Here is an 11652-nt window from a genome sequence, read left to right on the forward strand (position 1 = left end):
ATTTTTTTTTAATCGGTGGTCGTGTCGCCTCTCCTTTGACCTCCACGCGTTTTCAACTTTGTCAGAGATCTTTGACAAAGTTGCACGTGTTATCTGAAAAGCCGAGATTGTGTCTGAAGAGCGTTGCCGAACTTTACGCAGGAAAATCCGGCTTTTAAGATTTGAAGAGTAGTGTCTCTTCAATTTTTTTGAATCGATGGTCGTGTCGCCTCTCCTTTTTATAGAGGTATCGATCACCTCCAACATGCACACTTTGAAGGTTGCCCATTCGTGAAAATCGTCTCCAGTGTATTTTGTTTTAACGGCCCTTTGAGATTTTACTCCATCCAACCCTTCTCTTTTAACACCTTTGAAAATGGCTAACCCATCTAACATTTGCTTAGATTTGAGTCTCAGCAGTGATACGGGTGCGCCGCGTCAAGGTAATGTATGGCGCCTGTCTTTCTTATCTTCTAATGGCCCTCTTACAGGTGAAGACTCCGTGATGAATGATGCAACAACAGCTACGATAGTAGCTAGGAACCTCCTCACTCCTAAAGATAGTAGGCTGCTTTCAGGACGGTCCGATGAGTTGGCCGTTCAAGAGTCCCTAGCTCTCAGTGTTCAGTGTACGGGCTCTGTGTCCAACATGGGCCAACGCCTACTTGCTCGATCCCGTCAAGTTGAATCATTGATGGCGGAGGTGGAAAATCTTAAACAAGAGATCCAACAGCTTAAGCGTGAGAATAGAGGTTTTCACGTGCTTGCAAATAATTATTCGACGAGCATGAAGAGGAAGCTTGATCAGCTGCAAGAATCTGAAGGTCGAATTCAAAGTGACCGTCAAAGGCTTGCGGCTTTCTTCCAGAGGCACCTTTTTCCTGCGTCATCTAGCGTTCCACCAAGTATTGAGGCCTCGAATGATCCATCTTCGATGCCTCTCGCTCCTGGAGTTTTGCCAAGTAGTGGGGGTTCACGTGAACAACCTTTGTGAAAGTTCCATCTTTTTTTTTTTTTTTTTTTTTTTTTTTGTACGTACTTGTAATTTCTCGGAGATCAATGGACATGCTTTATTTTATTCAGTGTATTTGGTTGCCTCCCAAGTAGCGCTTTCTTTTACGTCTTCCAGCCGGACGATGGTATGCTCATTCCCCATTGGAGCCCACGGCATGAAATTGATCTTTGAATGGGAGGTGATGCTTGAGATGATCCGTTAATGGTTTAAATTCTAGAGTGGATGCCTGAATCATTAACAACATATTAGTATAAAAGAAAATTGAAATTCGGGGTGGCGGCTTACCTGTGTGCTCCGACATGAACTCAAGAATAAACACCCCTTCGAAAGTTGTAGGACCAGAAAATTCAGCTAGATTTGGTGTTTTGAGAGTTATGACTTGTCCCGTGTCATAAAATCCGACTTCTTTGGGAATTGTTGTCTCAAGTATATCCTCTTTAACGAATTCTTGATATTCCATACTTTGCACCTTTGGAAGGGCTTCCAAGATGTCTTTTTCACTTTCTTCTTCCTTGGAATTCATGAACCTGCAAGGAATAGGGATATTTGTTGGAACGGGGTTAGAAATAATGAAATTTGGAACAACCTTACCTGAATTGGATGGCGTAGGGGTAATAGGTGCCTGCGGCAATGGTGTTTCCACCCTTGCCGTGGCTTGGGTGTATTCCTCTTCCTCAAATCGCAATCTTTCATCTTCCTTGTGATTTGATTTTGATGGTTGAGGGTCCGTTCCAACCTCCTTGCCACTTCTCAAGATGATTTCCTTGGCAGTTTCAAATCCTCCATTCGGATTTGCAATGGTTGAACTAGGGAGTTTGCCTTGGTCTCGAAATTGTCCTACGAACTCCGCTATCTGCCCAATTTTCTTTTCCAAGTGGTCCAACCTTTTGTCTTGATTTTGCATTGCTTTATTTTGATTTTCTTGCCCCTGAGACAATTTGGTGAATAACTTAATAACCGTATCATTATACAAATACGTACTTGAATTTGTTTGGGCAGGTTGTGGTGGCTGCATAGGCGTTGAATAGAACTCCTCATATGGCTGCCAATATTATTTTTGTTGAACATTTTGAGGTTCCCACCACATAGAGTTTGAATGATCACTCCAATCCGAATTGTAAGTATTGGAAAACACATCGTTCTTTGATTGATTATGATCAAATGTACCAACTCTTTGCATTTGGGACCTTTCCATGAGTTGTGACAAAAGAGAAGCATTATCAAGTGCCATGTCTTGCTTCTCTAGTACCTAAAACAAGAAAAACAACACAAGGTCAGAATCTTTAACAACATAACTAAATAAACAGAAAGTAAACAATCCAAGGGATTAGCAAAGTTGCTAATCCCCGGCAACGGCGCCAAAATTTGATGCGAAACTTATGTTGACACACAAATTAAAACCCTCTTGTGACAATTGCAGTATATGTATAAGTAGGGATCGTTCTTAACCGGGGATTAGGAGGGATTGCAAAATCACTTGGAAACTGACTTAAAAACGTAAAATAAAGTTTAAAACACTAAAACAAACCAAAAGACTCAAACAGCACCCAAAACACTCAAAACTGCCTTAAAAACACTTTCTGGGCAGTTTTGAGCACTTGGTGAATTTGGACGAATTTGTGTAACAAATTGAATCAAAACACTTATAAACACAAACTAAGACACTTTCTAACTAAATTGGACACTAAAGCAAAGGGGGATTGAGGTTTTGACGAAGTTAAACTAAATGCACAGATTGTAATTTAAAGGCAGAATGTAAATATGAATGTGATGAAAATATGGATGAATGCTATAGCTAAGGGGTTCTTCTCCACACATGAAATATATGCAATGCAAATCAATTTCCAGTTATCAATTCATTAAGTTATGAACCTCAACACTCCAAGTTAATTAGGTCCGCTTAAATTAACCTTCAGATTTCCCTAGAATCATTGAATTGGATGAATATGCATCGCAAACAAATTATTCCTAACAAGTTCTCTATATGAACAGCATGATAAAGATACAAGTTAGAATCATTACGTTCTTTGGAAATCATAAGTATCAACAAGGCATTTGTAACTATGAAAAGCATGATACGCTTGTCAGGAATCCACTTAACATGATCGTGACTAGCAACCTTTACTACTTGTGAATATAAATTCATAACGATTAGGTGAAACAAACTTATATCCTAGCACCAAATTCAAGCATGCAAATTAAGCGTGCACTCTCAATCAACATACAAGAATAAGTTCTAAATCAAACGGTTAAGCAAATTGTATTCAAAACTTATGCAACGATAACTGGAAGTAATCAACTTATTTCACATATATAATCATGGTTTCGAATCACCCCCTAGCTAACTAGGGGGTTTAGCCTCTCATGTTCACAAAAAGAGAAATAAAATTGAATTTAAACATAACGAACAAAAGATGGATTACATCTAAAACGCCCAAGAAATCCACTTGAATTTCTGCACGTTTTAAAGTCCTCTTTCTCCTTCTCCTTGCTGCGGCAGAGATGGTCTAGGGGTGTTTTGGATGTTATTTTGGGTTGGGGATGGATTTAGGGAGGTTTGGTGGCATGGAAAGGTTGTGGAGTGATGGAGGAAGGTTTGTATGGTAGCTGGAATGGTGGAGAAAGGCACGGTAAAGGCTGGGAAATGGTGATGAATGTGTTGCGGCTGAATGGGAAATTATCTCCTCTAATGGAAGGGGAATGCACGGCTTTATATAGAAATGGGAGAGCATGTGGGTGAATTATAGAATGGGAAAGCATGTGAGTGACAGCTAGGGTGATTGGTGGCTGCAATGATGAAGTGGGAAAGCTGGAAATGCAAGGGGAATGCACGGCACAAAGGGAGAATGGGAGAATGTAGCTGAATGATGATGGTTTTAATGGGAGTGACAGCTAGGGAATATGGAAGTGTGCGGCTAAGGTTGGAATAATGTGATGGTGGCTGAAATAATGAAGGGAATGAATGGAAAAACAGCTAGGGAGTGAATGATTAAAGGGTGCATGAATGGAATGATTAAAGAGTGAATGAATGGGAGAGTATGTGGTTGAATGATGAAGTGGGAAAGCTATAATTGGAAGGAGTGGAAGGGGAATGCACGGCAATGGTGTTAGAATGGGCTAGGCCCTTTGTTTTATGTCCTAAAGTGCATACAAGGCCTTCAATTTCGTCCAACACTTTGGCTCCAAGCATAAGCTATCCATCCTTAGCCCAAAAGTGCTCCAAAAGGCCCCAAAAGGCTCCAAAATGCATCCTTTCGTCAAATACGTCTTATGATCCTGAAAACACACAAAAGAAGCTTGAAGAACTAAAATAACTAAGAATTAATAACATAAATGCACGAAAACAATTAAACTAAGTCGCATAAATATGCTCCTATCAGTTACATGATTTATTGATAAGGATTCTGAGATGTGGTTTGAAAATTGTCCAAGGAGCCGTTCGTCCGGGACCCCTCGATGTACATGCTAGGAAAATGATAGGGCGGACTCCAGGTGAGTGAATCTTTTCCTTTTTTATCGTATATATATACATGATTGATAATTTCAAAAATACTTTTAAATTGAATTAAGCAATTTGTGCCATGTTATATATATTTATATGTTCTAAGGTACTACGAGATGGTTGTGTTTTACATAATTGATGTGAACTACGATTGGCTTGATCCCTGTTTAGGGTATGTAGGCAGTCTAATAAGACGTTAGATGCAACCATACAATAAATGAGATTAAATAATCGAGGCAAAAGCCTTGTTTGGGAAATTGAGCAATGTGAAGGAAGTTGGTGAAAATGTGAGATTTAACCTTATGATTTTGGTGGTTAAATGTTGGTCATAAATCAATGTGTGAGGAATTGAGAGGTTGAAGTAAAGAATCATAAGTAATGATAGTTAATTAAACTAATATTTAGTTGGACTTGTTCCAGATAATTATTCTCGAAATAAATAGTTAGGGAGTGGGGCATTACAGATTATGCGTATTTCGCCATGTTATATATATGTATATATTGGTAAATGCTATGACATGGTTGAGTATTAGATTGCATTATGGCATATCCATGTGTATACTACCTGTAAGTAATTACTGTGAATGCTTTGAAGTGCGAAGAGGAACGCAGGATGTACAGGTAAGTTCATGTGAGTTTATGGTGTTACTTGTGGCATGACTATATTTATGCTTTAGGCAACTCTGACCTTGTCATACAAGTTGCAATAATAGGCAACTCTGACCTTGTCGTACAGGTTGCAATGACAGGCAACTCCTACACTGTAGTACAGGTTGCCCATGAGTCGTATATGTTATAATAGATGCAGTTAGAGCTCATAAACCTGCACCCTGGTATTAGTGTTCTCATCTGTGGCCAGGGCATAGTCCTTCATGTGATGTTCACCTCCCACACCTTATGCTCACCTTGGATCCAAGGTAGGTGCAAAGTTCTGTCGTACAGACTAGTACAGGTGGTTCTGACTCGTAGGTAACCCGCGATTATTCACATAGTCTTCACGTGATCGTAGCACTTGAGCGTACTTATTTACACCCAGTCATGTTGTACAGACCACTAGAAGTGGTTCCAACTCGTGTGCAGGGATATGTGATGAGCCATGGGTCCAGCCGTACAGGCCACGAGAGGTGGATCCAGCTGACATATTATTTGGATATGTGATGCACTATGGGTTCAGTCGTACATGCCACGAGAGGTGGATCCGGTTGACATATTACTTGGATATGTGATGAGCTATGGGTTCAGCCATATAGGCCATGAGATGTGGATTCGGCTGACATATTACTTGGATATGTGATGAGCTATGGGTTTATCCATACAGGCCACAAGAGGTGGATCCGGCTAACATATTACTTGGATATTGATTGATGAGATATGGATGAGTCGTACAGATCACTACAAGTGACTCCGACTTATGTACTAGCATTGATTGATAAGATATAGGTGCAGTCGTACAGGTCACCATAGGTGACTCCGACTTGCGTGCTAGTATGAGTTATTAAGCACATGATTATTTATATTGCTAATGAGATGTTGTGTCGTGGTATACTTCTGGATTTGCTATTAGTATACTTTTGATTTCATACTTATACGTAGTATGATTTTCTAGAAACTATATAGGTTTTACAGCAAGGGGTTACTACCCTTGATAATTGAAATGATTTTGAAAATCTTTGTGTTGCTCACTCACACTTTCTATTTTTGCACCCCTCCAGGTTCTATTAGCAAAGTTTTGTATCAATGAGGAATTGTGACACTCCCCAGTTCAGGTGGCTCCTTATGATAGTATAATTATTATCTTACCTCATTGTACTTTTCTTATGCTCTGTATCACGCGTGAAATGAGTCTAAAACCGCTCACCACTCACTCGTGTATATAGGCACTTTTAGTTTTAAATTTATTCGCATTTTACACATTATCACACTTTATGGCTTCATCACCTTCCAGGTGTCGGCCAGGACAGCTCGATTCGGAGTCCTAGTGGACATTCCGGGTCAGGGTGTGTCATATTTAAATTGAAAAATGTTGTTAAGATTAAGAAAACTTGCCAAATTATTTCCTATATCAACTTAGAAGAAAATTTTATGGAGTGAGAGAAACATGAATCAACCAAATTAATTACAAAACGTGGAAATTCTGAATTCTCATATAACAAGCGATGCATTTAGAATATTAGTGCCTTTTTTTATTTTTTTATTTTTGTAAAATCATTAATCCTCCTTCAAATCTACATATGTTTAATTAATTATGCATATTAAACATGATAGAGTTTATGTTTTTGTATGGGTATGTAGTTTTTATATTCGCAAATATCTGTATGTACTATGGGTATGTAGTTTTTATGAAGTATCAGAGCACAAATCAACAGAAATCAATAAGATTATGATTTTTTCTCAGAAAGCATGAAAAAATGAAGGTACGAAGAAGATGGAGAAATTTCTCCTTTTTGATTCTATTCAGCTATAACTGAATTGATACATCTAGAAGTATAGAGTTGGGGGGAGGGGGGTGAGATATAGCCGTTTGAAGGCACACTCACTCATCCACCTCCCACACTCACGTGCACAACACATGCTCATTTATAAGTGAGTTGTTATACCACGTGGCATACATCTAGCCTATTAGCTTTGGTTTAATCTGAGCCCTACATTACAAACTAAGAACAACTACTTTGAATTACAAAGGAAAACAAGAAACTTGAATCAGAAGGCAGCTGCAAAGCTTAAACATCAACACTCGCATCTAAGCCTGCAGCTAATTTGACTCCTAGCATCTCTCTGAAATAATTGAACTTCTCCTTTGGTAGGGCTTTAGTCAGGATATCTGCCATTTTTTCTTCAGATTTGCAGTAAATAAGCTCAATCTCATTCTCTTGTATTGCATCTCTCTAATGAAGTGAAATTTTCTGCTGATGTATCTTGTTTTCTGATGAAACATAGGATTCTTAGCAATAACTATTATTGAAGTGTTATCACACATTAGCATAGTAGGTTCAACCTATTCTTCCCCGAAATCTTCCAAAACAAATCTCAATCACTTGGCCTTAGATGTTGCTTCAGCAGCACCTACATATTCAGCTTCTGCAGTGGACAATGCCACTGTGTTTTGTTTGATTGATGCCCAAGAAAACACATCTGAACTAAGATTGAAAGCATACCCTGATGTGTTTTTCATGTGATCAATACTCCTAACCCAGTCACTGTCAGAATATCCAATAAGAAGTGTTGACTTTCCTTTTACATATTCAATGCCAAAATCCATAGTACCTTGAATGTATCTCAATATTCTTTTTGCTGTTCCCATATACTTCTTACTTAGACCATGCATGAATCTTGCCAAGAGACTAACACCAAACATTATGTTTGGTTTAGTGGCAGTAAGGTATAGAAGGCTTCCGACCAATTTCCTATACTTAGACTCATTTGCAGCTTCACTTCTATCATTCTTGCACAACCTTTCATTTGCTACAAGTGGTGTTCCCACAGATTTACAACCCTTTAATCCAAATTTCTCCAGCAACTTCATTGCATATTTCTTCTGATGTATGAAAATGCTCTTCTTGGTTTGTACAACTCCCATACCAAGAAAATGGTGCAGCAATCCCAAATCAGTCATCTCATAATGCTGCATCATGTCATTTTTAAATTTGTCAAGCATTGTGTCACTACTTCCAGTGTACACAATATCATCAACATACACAAAAACTATGAGAATCCCTGAGTTTTCAGCCTTAGTGTATAAAGTGGCTTCGCTAGGACTTCTTTTAAAACCAGCCTTGGTGAAGTAAGAATCAATTTCATCATACCAAGCTCTTGGAGCTTGCTTAAGGCCATATAATGCCTTATTTAACTTGTACACTTTATCCTCCTTGCCTTGTATGACAAATCCTTGAAGTTGATCAACATAGACTTCCTCCTTGAGTACATTATTAAGGAATGCAGACTTTACGTCCAACTGAAATAGTTGCCATTCTTTTTGAGCTGTAAGAGTTATCAAAGTCCTTATGGTGTTAAGCCTAGCAACTGGTGCAAAGGTCTCATTGAAGTCAATTCCTGGCTTCTGTGAATAACCTTTTGCAACCAGTCTAGCTTTGTTTTTCTGAATGCTTCCATCAAGATTCAGTTTTGTTTTGTATACCCACTTCACAGCAATCATAGGTTTGCTAGATGGTCTGTCTACTAGCATCCATGTATTATTCTTTTCAATCATGTCTAGCTTAGCTTGCATAACTTTCATCCAAGACAAATCTAGAGCAGCCTCTTCATAATTCTCAGGTTCCATAATGCAAACATTACACTGTGCAATGACTTCATTCAAGGGTCTCTATTTCTTTAGAGTAAAATCATAGCTCTGTGATAGATCAATCTGTGAGCTTGAACCATCAGCATTAGAACGCAAACCTTCTTGTGAAATATCAAAAATGACCTCATGGAGTACAATTTCATCTTGAACTTTTAACCTTTGAGTTGGTTTAGATTCTGCTATATCAATAGTAATTGATACATTGGAATATTTTCCAGAGCTTTCATTCCAATCCCATTTGGCACTCTTATCAAATACTATATCTCTAGACAATATAATTTTATTAGTGATAGGATCAAATAACCTGTATCCTTTCTCATTAGTTCCATACCTAGCAAAAACACATTTGTGACTGTTGCACTCAAGTTTGTGTCTTAGATTCATGGGAACATGAACATAGCATACTGACCCAAAGATCTTTAAGTGTGCAATTCCAGGTTTTCTTCCACTATAGGATTCAAAAGGGGTCATCTTATCCAAAGCCCTCGTAAGACACCTGTTGAGGAGATATACTGCAGTGTGCACAGCTTCTGCCTAAAACTGGTATAGCATGCCTTTTTCATATAGCATAGTTTTTGCCACTTCCACCACAGTTTTATTCTTTCTTTCTAACACACCATTCTGCTGTGGTGTGTATGACATGGTTAGTTGCCTTTGCATACCAGAGACATTGCAATAGTCACTGAATTCAGAAGACATGAACTCACCACCTCTATCACTTCTTAGGTACTTGATCTTGTGTCCACACTGTGATTCTGTTATTGCTTTGAGCCTTTTGAAATACTCCAATGCCTCAAGTTTGTACCTCAGAAAATAGACCCATGTCATTCTAGTACAATTATCAGTGAACAAAATGAAGTACTTGTTTCCAGCATTTGAAGCAATTTGCATTGGACCACAAATATTTGTATGTACTATGGGTATGTAGTTTTTATGAAGTATCAGAGCACAAATCAAAAGAAATCAATAAGATTATGATTTTTTCTCAGAAAGCATGAAGAAATGAAGGTGCGAAGAAGACAGAGAAATTTCTCCTCTTTGATTCTATTCAGCTATAATTAAATTGATACATCTAGAAGCATAGAGTTGGGGGGGGGGGTGAGATATAGCCGTTTGAAGGCGCACTTACTCATCCACCTCACACACTCATGTGCGCAACACATGCTCACCTATAAGTGAGTTGTTCTACCATGTGGCACACATCTAGCCTATTAGCTTTGGTTTAATCTGAGCCCTATATTACAAACTAAGAACAACTACTTTGAGTTACAAAGGAAAACAAGAAACTTGAATTAGAAGGCAGGTGCAAAGCTTAAACATCAACACTCTCCTCTAAGCTGGCAGCTGATTTGACTCCTAGCATCTCTCTAAAATAATTGAACTTCTCCTTTGGTAGGGCCTTAGTCAGGATATCTACCATTTGTTCTTCAGATGCGCAGTAAACAAGCTCAATCTCATTCTCTTGTATTGGATCTCTGATGAAGTGAAATTTTCTGCTGATGTGTTTTGTTTTTTGATGAAACGTAGGATTCTTGGCAATAACTATTGCTGAAATGTTATCACACATTAGCATAGTAGGTTCAACCTGTTCTTCCCTAGAATCTTCCAAAACAAATCTCAACCACTTGGCGTGAGATGTTGCTTCAATAGCACTTACATATTTAACTTCTGCAGTGGACAATGCCACTGTGTTTTGTTTGATTGATGCCCAAGAGAACACACCTGAACCAAGATTGAAAGCATACCCTGATGTGCTTTTCATGTCATCAATACTCCTAACCCAGTCACTGTCACAATATCCAATAAGAAGTGCTGACGTTCCTTTTACATATTCAATGCCAAAGTCCGTAGTACCTTGAATGTATCTTAGTACTCTTTTTGCTATTCCCATATACTTCCTACTTGGACCATGCATGAATCTTGCCAAGAAAAACATGGGTTTTATCCCTACCGCCTTTCTTCCTCCGGTGGTAAAAGTCGCCGACAAACGCCCTGGCGACGTCGGCGAATACCCACTTGGGCCGTCAACCAAAATCACATCTTAAAGGGCCTGGTATATATGGTTCGGCAAGTCGTTGATCCCAATCTTACAGTCTAAGAACAGCAAGTTCTAGACCGGCCAGCACTCATTTTTGACCTGGGACTTGGTCGTTGACAGCAATTGTTTGTGGTCCTTGACTTGGGTCGCGTACGACACATCGTACGCCTCGAGGCTCTGGTGGAAGTGGGATTGCTTGAATCTGGAGACGAGGAACTCGCTCTTGTCGACGAAGGCAGTGCGGTCGTTGAGGTTAAGTGCGTGGCAGAAGAGGGATTCGTGGGTGAGGTCGAAGATTAGGAATTTGCAATTGGGCGCGCATAGAGGCGGGTAAGGGTGGAGGAAATGGAGGTGAGTTTCGGCGGGGACATGTGGGGTGCCGACAAGGTGTTCGATGATGAAATGGCGTTTGTGGATTGGTTGGGGTTGGAGGAGGATGAGTTTTGCATTTGTGCTGGCGGTGTTGTTCTTCATTTCTAGAGAGAGAGAGAGAGTCAGATTGTATTTTCCTTATCCTGTGTTCTGTTTCATGGTTTGATTTGCTTCGAAGTTAGAGAGAGTGATAGAGAAATCAGGGAGGGGATTGAGTGGGACACGAATGCCAATGTGGGATGGGAACAGTTGAGCTCTTGGACTCCAAAAGGTGGCATCTCCTCATAAAAACGATGGTGGAGGGGAGGGGGTACTTTGTAAAAGTGAAAGAGTGGAGGACGTATTTTATTAAAATGAAAGGTGGAAAAGACTCTAGTGCAAATATAAATTGTTTGTGGCCCAGTCCATTTGTGAAGTGTTTTTTACTTTTTTTTTTAATTTTTTTT

General features: G+C 39.3%; 1 pseudogene; it reads right to left on the reverse strand.

The window, feature by feature from the left end:
- Positions 1–10694: 10694 nt before the first annotated feature.
- Positions 10695–11283, reverse strand: LOC137728158 (protein IRX15-LIKE pseudogene; annotated as a pseudogene).
- Positions 11284–11652: the final 369 nt, after the last annotated feature.

This window comes from Pyrus communis, chromosome 10 (genome assembly GCF_041283825.1).
Source record: "Pyrus communis isolate YQ-2024b chromosome 10, ASM4128382v1, whole genome shotgun sequence".
In the NCBI taxonomy this organism is placed as follows: domain Eukaryota; kingdom Viridiplantae; phylum Streptophyta; class Magnoliopsida; order Rosales; family Rosaceae; genus Pyrus; species Pyrus communis.